Raw genomic sequence first — 14,286 nt, forward strand, 5'->3', positions numbered from 1 at the left:
TTGATGAATGAGGTATCTATGGTATAAAATCATCTTCCCCTAAACTGCAGTAGGAAGTAGAAGACAGAGAAGAGGGGTGTGGAAACCATCAGCCTAACTCACCAATACTGGGCTTTTACGGAGAGCGCTTTCTGAGAAAGGTGATAACCTGAACTGCAAATGGGCCATGGCAGGGACAAGAGGGGCAAAAGAGGATGTTTCCAGCTGGAATATTAATGATAAACACAAATGTCATGATTACTATGAAAGTTATAGGTACCAGAGACACTAAGAACAAAAAAAAGTAAGTCATTTTATCTCTACAGAGGTTCCCATAAGAAGGTCAGCAGGTCATGGCAGAAACTACCAGTTAATCATCTTCGCGTGTCTCTTATGCCAGCAAGATGCCTCTAGCCAGAGAGCGCCAGCCAGGGCCTCTCTTTGCAAGGAGACCCTGAGTTTACTGGGGCGGACTGGGGAAGGCCAGGAAAGAGGAGAAGTCCCAGAACTAGCCTTTCTGAGGAGTGGACAGAAGTTGGTACCAGGTCCCCCACTTCCACAGGCTTCCCAGGTGGTGTGATGGTAAAGAATCTGCCTGCAAATTCGAGAAACATGGGTTCAGTCCCTGGAACCCATTCCAGTATTCATGCCTGGCAAATCCCATGAACAGAGGCACCTGGTGGGCTACAATCCATGGGGTCTCAAAGAGTCAGATGCAACTGAGCACATGCACACTAGCGCTAGCCAGCTTCCCCACATTCTGCTTGCCTCTCAGCCCTGCACGTCCAGCCCACAGAGCCTGAAGACTCCCCTAAACCTCCTACTGACTACGGAGCTCTGTCTTAATTGAAATGAGACAGACTGAGCTCTCCCTGCTTTACCAGTGGAGATGTTGTGGGAAGAACACAATCAGAATTGAAAACTATTCTCATCAAGACACGCCCTAATTTCAGCCCTAACCCTCTCCTGAGCCATTTGACCAGAAGTAGCTACATGGGGTCACTAGAGTCGGACATGACTGAGTGACTTCACTTTCACTTTTCACTTTCATGCATTGGAGAAGGAGATGGCAACCCACTCCAGTGTTCTTGCCTGGAGAATCCCAGGGACGGGGAGGCCTGGTGGGCTGCCGTCTATGGGGTCGCACAGAGTCGGACACGACTGAAGCGACTTAGCAGCAGCAGCAGCTACATTTAGGACTTTGGCACACATAAATCATTCAAATATTTTTCAAGTTCTGTGTCATGCCATCTAATTTATGCTGTGTATGTGTGTTAGTCACTCAGTTGTATCTGACACTTTGCGACCCCATGGACTGTAGCCCTCCAGACTCTTCTGTCCCTGGGACTTCCCAGGTAAGAATACTGGAGTGGATTGCCATTCCCTTATCCAGGGGATCTTGCCAACCCAGAGATCGAACCCAGGTCTCCTGCATTACAAGCAGATTCTTTGCCACCTTAGCCACCAGGGAAACTCCAATTTATGCTGTAGATTAAAGGAAATAAAATACACAATATGTTTTATATTAAAAAAAAAAAGTTGGAAGATCGTGGCCACCAATTACCCCTTGAGTATAAATAACTTCTAAATCCACGTCTCTCCTCACCCCTGGACCCATGTTTCCCATTGCCTGCTGGACACCTCCACCTGAGTATTCCATACCTTCTCAACTGTTTGTCCTCAAATTTAGTTCCATCCCAACGCAGGTCTATTGTCACCTTTTGTATCTGGCAAGTTCTTGAGATGAGGTAAGGCCAATAAGCTGGATAAGTACAAACACATCTATCCCATCACACCATGGAGGCAGATTGGTACTGGCTGATTCTCAAGGACGTTTGGAGGACTTAGGACCTAGGAGACAGTGCAGAACTACTCAGGGATGTGTGTATTGTGGTCCCACACATCAGCAGTTCTCCTCAATCATGAATACTTCAGTGAAAGGGAAAGTGTCAGTCGCTCAGTTGGGTCTGACTCTTTGCAACCCCATGGACTGCAGCCCACCAGGCTCCTCTCTCCATGGAATTCTCCAGGCAAGAATACTGGAGTGGGTTGCCATTCCCTTCTCCAGGGGATTTTCCCAACACAGGAATCAAACCTGGGTCTCCTGCATTGCAGGCAGATTCCTTACTGTCGGAGCCACCAGGGAAGCCCTGAGTACTTAAGATAAAGGGTAATAAGACAGCAGAAGCACAGAACAGGCTCTAACAACAGTTTTTATTACTGTTATGATCATTTAGATAGATATACAGCCAAATCTGGCATTTGGGTGCCTGCCTTTCCATTTGGGGCCCTTTGCCCTGAGGGCGGAATCCCCCTTGCTCACTCAGATCCCCATTCTGAAGTTCCTGCTCACACTGCCTTACCTCCTTGACTCATAGAAAGTGGAACCTGAAGGGAACATTAGAGATCATCTAGTTCAGTCTCTGTGTGTACAGATGAGGTCATGGAAATTGAAAGATTGCTACGCCCTTGGTCACAGAACTCCAGCAGCAGAGCTGTAACTAGAACTAAGATCAGCTGCCATGTTCCACTCTCTTCTTTCACAACCACACAGTGATGCAGAAAAGTTAACACCCTTCCCAGAGATATTTACAATTTCACAAGGTTCAAAGAGTCAAGCTGACCCAGCTTTAAGGGTATAACACCAGGGATCAAGCAGAGAGCAGGGCAGGGGTTTCCAAACTAGCTATTTATGAGGCTTCATATTCTAGAATGCATCTCAACAGCCCGGAGGACTAACATTTATACAAAGCTTTGTTGTCTCTCAAATGCCATTTGATACTCATGCCTTCATAGCTGGAGAGGAAACCACCTGAAGTGACTACCTGGTATTGTTGCAGAGTCTGCATGTCCTAACAGGATTCACCCTGTAATCTGGGCCTTCTCTCATACATAAGAAAAACCTACATTATTTCCCCCAAAGAAAACTGAAGCTAGTAATAACTTCTCATTTCCCTTTCCAGTTGTTCTTTGTATTTTGTTGCCAATTGCGTGATTGCTGAGCTAAGAACTTGAGCTGGAGGAGGGACTAAAGGTGTGGGGTGATGTCATGAACCTGGGCTTGGATCCGGGAGTTCTCTGTGTTTACTCACCTTGGTGATTGTCAAGCCATTGCCCCTGGGCAGCCTAACTGGACTGCATGAGAGCCAACATGCCTAGTGCTAAGCTTTGCTTCTTGAATGCACTCTCTTCTCACAACCCCATCCTTTTTTAAACATTGAAAATAGCTTTGCCATTTCCATTTTCCTCCATCCCTGTCTCTCCCACTTCCTTCCCATTTATCTTAGCAAGGCAAATAAAAAAGAAACCATATTTAGAAAATACACTTAACCAAGCACGTCATAGATATGCAACAAGCATGCTGGGGTTAATCCCGTGATTGTTATTCTTCCTCTGCGTCTATGAATCAAGAAGCCCTGGAGAATCTGTGTGAATGCTAAGTTGCTTCAGTTATGTCCAACTCTTTGTGACCCCATGCACTGTAACCCACCAGACTCCTCTGTCTAGGGGATTCTCCAGGAAAGAATACTAGAGTGGGTTGCTATTTCCTTCTCCAGGGGATCTTCTCGACCCAAGGATCAAACCCATGTCTCTTATGTCTCTTGCACTGGGCAGGTGGGTTCTTTACCACTAGCACTGCCTGGGAAGCCTGGAGAATCTGGCATGTTATTAAATGTCATATATTCACACAGGCTGTACTTGATAAAGAAGAAAATATTACTTAAAAACTAACAAGGGAGAGGATTACGATTCTAGATAGAAATCTTGACATTATTCACAGAGTTTCCCATGGCTCCTAATAAGGAATCTACGGGATCTTTTCCACAAAGAACCCGTCCACTAGCATGAAATTCAAGTTCAACTTCATGTCTTTAAAAATCTTGACTGTTTTTCAGCCTATGCTATCATACACTCATGTTTGTATGAATATAAAATTCTCCCACAGTTTCTAATAAAACGAAAGCTTCAGTAAGATGCATCAAGTTTATTCTCTGACTCGCAATTGCCCCTGTAATGCTCCAACATGAAAAATCAAACTTAACCATCAAGGGGACCATTGGAAAAGCCATGTTCTTTGAAGGTCTATGTTGCATATTTATTCTAAGCATTTTTATTTTCCCACTGCAATGAGAAGCCTGTGCACTGCAATGAAGAGTAGCTCCCTCATTGTAGTTTTGATTTGCTTTTCTCTAATAATTAGTGATGTTGAGCATCTTTTCATGTGTTTATTTGCCATTTGTATGTCTTCTTTGGAGAAATGTCTATTTAGGTCTTCTGGTGCTCTGTGATGACCTAGTAGGGTGAGGGGAGAGAGGCTCAAGAGGGAAGTGATATATGTATAATTATGGCTGATTTGCACTGTTGTATGGCAGAAACCAACACAATATTATAAAGCAATTTTCCTCCAATTAAAAAAATAAACTTAAAAAAAGAGTATCTCCCACTCACCCAACTAAAGAAAACCCACACACATCAGTGAAGACCTAGCACAGTCAAAAATTAATTAATTAATTAAAAAAAAGAGAAGAAGGAACCAGAACAAGCTAGGTAGGAGGGGCAGAGAAGCAGTATAGTCAAGATCCACAAAGCCAAGGTAGACAATGTATAAATAGGATAATCATAATTGTAGAGGTTCTAACCAAAGTACAAAGGATCCAAACCCTATGTCAGGTTCCCCAGTCCTGGGGTCCTGCACCAGGAAGAAACCCCCGGAATCTGTGGCCTTGAAGGCTAGCAGGGCTTACATACAGAAGATCTGGAGGTCTGTAGGAAACAAATATTCCACTCTTGTAGGACACACACACACAATCTCACATGATCTGAGACCCAATGCAGAGCCAGTAAATTGAAAGGAGCCTGGGTCAGACCCCTTTGCTAATCTTGGAGAGCCTTCTAGAGCAGCAGGAGACAACTGGAGCTCACTCTGGGAACATACGTACTGGCATCAGAAATTTGAGAAGCTCGCTCTACCACAAGGATACTGGGACTGGCAAATACCATTTTGGAGTCCTCTCTCCACCCTATTAGCACTGGAGGCTTGCCCACCCACCAGCAGGCCAGCCACAGGACCCTCAGGCCACATAGCCAGCCATGCTGGAACATGACCCCGTCGGCCAGCAGGCCAGCAGCTACCATTCAAGGCAGGGCCTGGCAGCCAATAGGACTGGAGGCCAGCCCTGCCTTTCAGCATAGTAGTTAGCTCCACCACAACAGAAGGGCCCACGCAGTCTGCATATAAGGAACCCCGAGAACATCTCATTCTGATGACCAGAGGGGAGTGTGGCGCTGGGACAGGATGTCTCCTTCATAAAGCCACTTCTCCAAGATAGGAAAAAAAAGAAACATAACTGACCTACCCAATTCATGGGAATAACAGAGAATTAGGCAAAATGAGGAGACACAGGAATATATTCCAAACAAAGAAATGAGACAAACCCAGAAGAACTAAGCAAAGTAGAGATAAGCCATCTACCCAACAAAGTCCTAGGTAATAAAGATGGTCAGTGAACTCAGGAGAATGGATGAACACAGTGAGAGTTTAACAAGAAGTTAGAAAATATAGAGAAGAGCCAAACAGAGCTGAAGAATACAATATGTGAAATAAAAAATACATTTGAAGAAATCGACTATCAAGTAGATTAGCTAGTACAGTGGAATGAATTGAAAGAGTAGTGGAAATCACCCAAGCTGAACAGAAAAAAGAATTTTTAAAAGTGAGGGTAGTGTGAGAGACCTCTGAAATAACATGAAGCAACCTAGCATTCACATTATAGGGGTACCAAAAGGAGAAGAGAGAGGGAAAGAGGCAGAGAATTCACTCGAAGAAATAATAGCTGAAGACGTCCCTAACCTGGGAAAGGAAACAGACATCCGGGTCTAGGAAGCACAGAGAGTCCCATCAAGACATATTATAAGTAAAATGCCAAAAATTAAAGATAAAGAGAAAATCTTTATTCTCTCAAGTAACAAAGGAAAAGCAACTAGTTATATACAAGAGAACCCACATAAGACTCTCTGCTGACTTGTTAGCAATAAGGAGAGAAAGGAGCAAAACAATATAGTCAAAGTGATGAAAGAAAACCTAAAAACCAAGAATATTCTACCTGTCAGAGCCATCATTCAGATTTGAAGGAGAGATAAAAATTTTTATAGGCAATCAAAAGATAAAAGAAATCAGCCCTACTAAACCAGCTTAACAACAAACGTTAAAAGGACTCCACCAAGCAATAAAGACAAGACCACATCTAGAAATATGAAAATTATGAAAGGAAAAGTCTCTTTGGTAAAGGCGAAAATATGGTGAAGGTAGTAGATCAACCCCTTATAAAGCTAGTAGAAAGGTGTTAAGTCATCTATATCCACAATAAAGTAGTTAAGCACAAAACAGGAAAAGATGTAAAATAAGTCAAAAACATTAAAGATAGGGTGGAAGGGAATAAAAAATGCAGGGTTGTTGGAATCCATTTGAACTTAAGAGATCATCAACTTAAAATGAGCATGTATGTACACAGGGGTTGTTGTATATGACTCTTTAGTGTTATGGTCAAATTCCTTTCTCTTATTTTAAAAAAATGTGTATCTATTCTAGATTTTAGGTTTTGCGGTTACCATACCTACAGTGACTGCTTTGATGACAGCCCCTCTAACTGCTTGCCCAGGAACTCCCTATAGCAAGCTGCCCCGTGTGCCTCTCACATGAAGCTAATCATGCTTGATGCCCTGTCCCTTGTCCACAGTGGACAGGACCACAGAAACCTCAGATCAAGGAGATTCTATATAAAGGTGGTCTGTGAGTGAGCTAGAATAAAAACTTTGCCCCGTAGAGATAAGGTGATTTTATTAGACACGGAACACCACCAGATTGGACACTTGGTATCAAGGGGAAGAAGCTGAAAGAAGACAGTGTTCAGATCTCCTGAGGCATCCAGAGGACGTTATCAGTAAGCAGCCATGATGCATAAGTAGGAGTCATATGGTAGAGAAAGAATATACGAGTAAAATGAGAAGAGGGAGACGCAGAGAGAAACTGAGTCACGCCAACGATTACGAGAGCTGCCTGGGCTCCTGCACCTCTTTCCCATTTTCACACAGCATGCTAACTTCCCAGAGGCCTGCAGGTAAAGCTGTTCCTGGTGCCTGTGATTCCTGTTGTCCTTATATGAGAGATTGAAGAGGCACTCTATTCCTTGCTACCAAGGAAAACCTAACAGACATAACGTCTCTAGGCATTTTCCACCCTGTATTGTCATTTTCTGCTTGTCCATCTCCCCACCTAGACTGGAAGCTCACTGAGAGTTTTCTGTTCTGTGTGTGCACTCAGTACTAGGCATGATGCCTGGACCACAGCAGAAATTAATAGTTGCTGTTTGAGTAAGTGGAAGGTTGTATGACTAATGTCTTATAAATGTGTCCGGGTCCACGTTGTCGATCTCACACAGAAATGTCCCAAAGAGTAGCAACTGAATGCTATTAACTCTTCGGGACCACATCCAGTAGAAAAGCAAATGCAAATGATCCAGGAAAAACACTTCCTGGTGTTAACAATCCTCCAAAATACCTGCTAAAAATGCGGAAGGACTAGGAAGCTGATATCTGTGCTGGGATCTAAGCCTCTGGCTGGGCTGTGTACCTCTGCACAGAATGAACGGTAACAGAAGTGTTGTGGGGATTTTATAGAAATCAAAAGTACATGCAATTCTTCTGAAGGCTTGCTGATTACTCTCAGAGCATTGTGTTTTCATTTTGATCTCTGGAAAATATCAGGAACAAGGAAAGAACTTCCCACCCCCACCCCGCCAACCCCCGGCTCCATAGGAAAAACAGTATTGAAATAATACAAACATCTTGGATCGACCCTCTTTTGAAAGTAAGAAATGCCTCACCCTCCCAGCAGGCCCAAAGTCTGCACAGTTTGTCCGCCAAGAGAGTGAGATTTGGCAGCACTCCCTGTAAACTTCAACCGCAGGAGGCCTCTGATTGAATTGAAATTGTTTCCTCCGGTCAGATTTTGTTGGTGGTACACCCGCCTCAGGATGTGAATTCATCATGTTTGCTGTGGGGTGAGATTGGGGCAGTTGAAAAGGGCACAAGAGAGTGAATGTGAGTATTGGTGTGTGTGTGTGTATGTGTAGGTGGGTGTACCCATTTATTCCCTGATGTCACCAATAAAGGCATTGACACTATCCAAAAGAATTCTGGAAGATTTGATGCAGTCTTACTTAACCTCGATATCTTTTAAAGTGATTCGAATTTTATTAACAAAAGTAAGGAAATTGGAAAATGGAAATGGCAAACTGGCAGTAAATTTTGCACAAGTCATTAACCTGGCCTCCACTGATGGCACACACATGCTTATAACCTTTGGGGAGCAAGCAATGCGAAGATCCATCCTCTGGCTTCATTGGGAAGGAGGGAGTTGGGGCAGGAAGCAGGTTTGGGCTGTAAGAAAATTTCACCTTGACATTTAGTGGGCCAGTATCTTGCCTTGTTCTTTTTCAAAGGAAACCTGACCATCTAAATGAGGTCACTATTTCTTTTAATGTGGTCAAAAACATATAACTTAAATTTGACATCTTAACCATGTTTAAGTGTATAGAAGTACAACTTCTGTTGTGAAACAAATCTCTAGAGCTTTTAAATCTAACACTAAAACTCTACACCCTCCTAATTCCTCCTTCCTCCTCCCATTGGCCCTTGGCAAGCACCTTTTTTCTTTCTCTTTCTGTGATTTTGACTACTCTAGGTGCTTCGCATAAGTGGAATCATGTATTTGTCCCTTCTCTACTGGCTTATTACACTTAGCATAATATCCTCAAGGTTAACCGTGTCATACATATGATAGGGTTTCCATCCTTTTTAAGGTTACAAAATGCGTGCACTAAATTTTCTTTATCCATTTGTATGTCAATAGACATCAGGGTTGTTTCCATCTCTTGGCTATCATGAATAACGTTGCAATGAACACCGATGTGTAAATATCTCTTTAAGGCTGTGCTTTGAGTATTTTGGGATATAAATTTAGAGATGGGATTGCTGGAACTCATGGTAGTTCCATTTTGAGCTTTTAGAGGAACCTCCATAATACTTTCCATAGTGGCTGCTTCCTTTTTCATTCCCACCAAGAGTGCACAAGACTTCCAATGTCTTCACATCCTTGACAACACTTGTTATTTTCTGTTCTTTTGATGGTAGTCATGCTAATGGGTGAGAGGTGATATCTTATGATAGTTCTGATTAGGAATCTCTATTTTACATGAGTGATGTTCAGGGACCATTGGTGATGGACAGGGAAGCCTGGCGTGCTACAGTCCATGGGGTCAAAGAGTGAGTGAGACATGACTGAGTGACTGAACTGAACTGATTTTACATGAAGAGACTGAAGCTATCACTGGAGGGGTGGGGAAGATTTTCTTTCTGTTCACTAGATCTAGGACTTGACCTTCTATGTTGGAAAATGTGCTAGCCTAATTCTATCCTCATGGTGCTCCCATGCTGGGATTCTAACAAGTGTTCCCCAGGGTCTGAGCAGTGCACTAGGGAGTAACTGAAGCCACAGGACAAAAATATAAAGGCAGAAGAGATACCAGTTCAGCAGTCCTGGTCAACTTAAAGCGCTGTTCATAACAAGTGCAAATATATTACAAAGCATCACATAACATTTACGTACAATTTGAGAGATAAAGCACAAGACTTTGTGGAACTTTCTGGAAACACCTCAGTGGGATGCTCTAAGCCATATTCAGGACAATCCTGAGAGATGCATGCTCTCTCTCCTCTGCCACTAGAGAACTGGAGGGAAGGTTTGAAAAGCACTAGCATAGTCCGCAGAGTCCCATGAACATGTTTTTCGTTTCCTATTTGGTTAGAGAATCTTGGAGGTGGAAAAAAAAAATTACAGAACATCTGAACCCCCCCTGTCATCTTACAAATGAGAAAAGAAGGGCCCCCAGAGGTGAAGGCGGTGCTCAAGTTCCCACCACAGTGCTTCCTCCTCCCCCAGCCAATGCGGATGTGCCTGATGACGGCTTAGAGGATTTCAGTTGCTGAGAGAAAAGTCATAGGCGTAGAGGGACCACAGAAGTACTCACGCTGCGTCTCATATATGCAGAGGAAATGCATGTGTTTTTTTTGCTCTGCATTTGATTTGATTTGGTCCCACTGGCTAGTTTGTGAGAAAACAATAACAAAATCTCTGTCTTGAGCTTTAATCCAACGCAATACACTTAGTTCCTTAGGTGATGCTCAGCCTCTGCCTTTATACTTCTTCCCCGATCCTCTCCAGAAGGCTAGGTGCTCCAGGCAGCCCAGTGACCTCATGGAGATCTGGTGACTGGGTCTGAGGACTGACCTGCTGCTCTCTGGACCAGCTGCAGACTGGCTCTTCTGAACCCCTCCGGGAATCTTTGGCTTGAGCGGTTCCTGATTGTTCAGCTGGTGTCTGTCGCTAGCATCCTGCCACTGATAAACTCGCAGTCTCTTCTTTGTCAGCCCATTCAGGGCAGGGGGCCCCTCCCCGCTGACTTGGCCTCCCCCATGGCTTTCCTCAGTGACTGGCCCCTCTGAGTTTCTGCCCATCCTCCATCTGGCCCTCTGGCTCCCACAGGCCCTGGCCCCACCCTATCTCTGCTGTAAGGCCACTGCATTTGCCCACAGCAGGCCCTGTGTGGACGCCCTCACGCCCAACATCCAGGTCATGTGCAGGCCACAGGCAGCTCCAGGAGGTGCTGAAGACCCTCTCTCCATCTGGACACACTGCTCTATTTCTGTTTCTCTGGAGAACCCTAATTAAAACAGAGCAGCCCGCCAGGTTCCTCTGTCCATGGAATTCTCCAGGCAAGAATACTGGAATGGGTAACCATTCCCTTCTCCAGAAGATCTTCCTGACCCAGGGATCAAACCCAGGTCTCTGGCCTTGCAGGCAGATTTTTTTTTACCATGTGAGCCGCTAGGGAAGCCCCCCTAAAGAAGCCTCCTAAATTCTTACTTGATCTGTATAAGCAGAGCAGTTTTAGGTCAAGTAAGCAAGTCTAACCTGAATCATAAAAACAGAGGGTCATAGCCCTTTAATCAGCTCTAAGACTTGAGCCAGTACACAGACCCAGAACCCCTTGAATGAAGGAGAGGCCAGTCCTGTTAAGAAAGGAGCCCCATAAGTCTGACAGATGTTGCTCCAGAGCCTCTCACGCCAGTCAGCCATGGTCAACCCATTGCCGTCAATGGCAAGCCCTTAGATGGTGTCTCCTTAGAGGTAAGGGACCTGGAAACCAAGAAGTGATTGCTCATCCAATCCTTAAAGCTATGTTAACAGACTGGAGTTGTTTGCAGACAAATTTCCGAAGACAGCAGAAAACTTTTGTGCTCTGGGTACTAGTTATAAAGGTTCCTGATTTCACAGAATAATTCCAGGATTTATGTGTCAAGGTGACGACTTCACATGCCATAATGGCACTGGTGGCAAGTCCATCCATGGGGAGAAATTTAATGATGAGAATTTCGTCCTGGACATATGAGTCCTGGCATCTTGTCCATGGCGACATAAACGGCTCCCAGTTTTTCGTTTGCCCTGCCAGGACTGAATGGTCGGATGGCAAGCACGTGATCTTTGACAAGGTGAAAGACAGCATGAATGTTGTGAAAGCCATGGAGTGTTTTGATCCAGGAATGGCAAGACCAACAAGAAAATCACCATTGCAGACCGTGGACAAAGCTAATAAATTTCACTTGTGTTTTATCTTAATCGCCAGACCACTCCTTCTGTAGCTCAGGAGAGCACACCTTCACCCCCATCTGCTTGAAATATCCTACGGTCTTTGTGCTCCCACTGCAGTTCTTTGGGTTCCATATTTTCTTTGGGTTCCAGCTGGATTGCAAAGTTTATGATTATGAAATAAAAACTTAACAAAAAAAGAAAGCAAGGACTCCAGTGCACTGCTAAAAGGTGTACTGTTAATCTTTCTCCCAGTCTTCCCCAAAGGAACCTACAGTTTTATCAGGGCTACTATGCATTAGGAAAAGGAAGTAATCAGAACTTGTAGGATCTAGACACTGGCTCTGAACTGACACTAATTCCAAGAGATCCAAAATGTTACTGTGGTCCACCAGTCAGAATATGAGCTTATGAAAGTCAGGTGATTGACTGAGTGTTAGCTCAGGTCTGTCTCACAGCAGGCCCAGTGGGTCCTGAACGTATCCTCGGTTATTTCCTGAGTTCTGGAATGCATAACTGGAATAGATATACTTATATGCTAGCAGAATTCTCACATTGGTTCCCTGATCTGTGAGCTTTAATAGTGGGAAACGCCAAGTGGAAGCCACTAAGACTGCCTCTACCTAAGAAAATAGTAAGCTGAAAGCAGTGCCACATTACTAGAGAGATTGTAGAAATTAGTGCCACCATCAAGGACTTGAACGATAAGAGGGTAATAATTTCCACCACAATCCCATCTCCCTCACCTATTTGACAAGAACTGAAGATAAACAGGTCTTGGGCAGTACCAGTTGATTATCGTAAAGTTAGCCAGCTGATGACTCCAATTGCAGCTGCTGTAAGAGATGTGGTTTCACTGCTTGTGCTAATTAACACATCCCCTGGTAGCTAGTGGCTTCTCTGGCAACTCAGATGGTAACTATTGATCTAGCAAATGCTTTTTCCTCCATTCCTGTCCATAAGGCCCACCAAAAGCAATTTGCTTTCATCTGCCAAGGTATCAATATACCTTCACTGTCCCTCTTCAGGGTCCTATCAACTCTCCTGCCCTAAGCCATAATCTAATTCACAGGGACCCCTCTTCCTCAAGATACACACTGGCTCATGGTATTGATGAAATTATGCTGATGGGACCTAGTGAGCAAGAAGTAGCAACTACTTTAAGACTTGTGAGTAAGACATTTATGTGTCAGAGGGTAAGAAACAAATTAGACAAAAGTTCAAGGGCCTTCCGCGGCAGTGAAATTCTTAAGGGTCTAATGGTATAGCTTATCTATTCTAAGGCGAAGGATAGGTGGTTGCATCTGATCCCTCCTACAACCAGAAAACAGGCACAATGTCTCGTGGGGCTCTTTGGATTTTTGGAGGCAACAATATTCCCCTCATCTGAGTGTGTTATTCCAGCCCACTTATCAAATGACCCCAAAACATTTTAGTTTTGAATGGGGCCCAGATGCCTCTGCAAAAGGCCCAGGCCACTGTGCCAGCTGCCCTGCCACTAAGACCACATGAACTGGCAGATCCAATGGTCTCCTACTGACATTTCAGGTAGGAGGCTCTTTGGGGCCCTACAGGTGAATGTTGGTGCAGTTCCTTAGGATTTTCGAGCCAATCCCTGCCATCCTCTGCAGATAACTGCTCTCCTTTTGATGAATAGATCTCAGCCAGCTGTATTGGGCCTTCAGAGAGACTCAGTGCTTAACCACGGACCAAGTTACCAGGCAACCTGAGCTGCCCATTGTGAACTGAGGGTTATCTGACCCATTAAGCCATCAAGCTGGGCATGCACAGCAGCACTCCAGCACCAAATGGAAGTGGTGTATATGTGATAGGGCCAAGCAGTCCCGTACACAGTGAAAGTGCCTTTCGAAGACTCAGTTATAGCACCAGCTAGGTGGCAGTAACTTGTAGGTGAGGTTCTCCAGAAGACTGTGTGCGCTCAGAATCAGCATCCGATATATTAGCTGTCCCATAGCCAGGATGCAAGGGTCCAGGAATCAAGGGGTGGAAATGGGCGTAGCACCACTCATTCTTACTGCTAATGACCCACTGGCCAAATGTTTGCTTCCTGTTCCCATGGCCTTAGGCTCTGATGGCCTGTAGATATTCATTCTAAAGGGAAGAATGCTTCCACCAGGGGATACAATGATGATTTTATTGAACTGGAAGTTAATACTGCCGCCCCATCACTTTGGGCTTTTTGTGCCTCTGAACCAGGCAAAGAAGGGAGTCAGTGTGCTGGTTGGTGTGACTGATCCTAGCCACCAAGAGGAAAGGGGATTACTACTCTACAATGGAGGTGGGGAAGAGTATGTTAGGAACAGAGAAGATCCCCTGGGAATTCTCTTAGTGATTAAGGTCAATGGAAAACTACAACAGCCAAATCCAGGCAAGACTACCACTGGCCCAGAACCATTGAGAATGAAGGTTTGGGTCACTCCACCTTCAAAGAACCATGACCAACTGAGGTGCTTGCTGAAGGTAAAAAGAATACAGAATGAATAGTAGAAGTGACCAATTTCAAAATGAGAACTGTAATTTTCATGAGTATTTGCTCCTTGTTTTGTTATGAATATGTACATATACGTTTGAGGTTTTCT

The 14,286-nt window shown here is 44.4% G+C and overlaps 1 pseudogene; it reads left to right on the top strand.

Annotated features, from left to right (window-relative positions):
- Positions 1-11,390: 11,390 nt before the first annotated feature.
- Positions 11,391-11,690, top strand: LOC109568234 (peptidyl-prolyl cis-trans isomerase A pseudogene; annotated as a pseudogene).
- Positions 11,691-14,286: the final 2,596 nt, after the last annotated feature.

This window comes from Bos indicus, chromosome 14 (genome assembly GCF_029378745.1).
Source record: "Bos indicus isolate NIAB-ARS_2022 breed Sahiwal x Tharparkar chromosome 14, NIAB-ARS_B.indTharparkar_mat_pri_1.0, whole genome shotgun sequence".
NCBI classification, from domain to species: Eukaryota; Metazoa; Chordata; class Mammalia; order Artiodactyla; family Bovidae; genus Bos; species Bos indicus.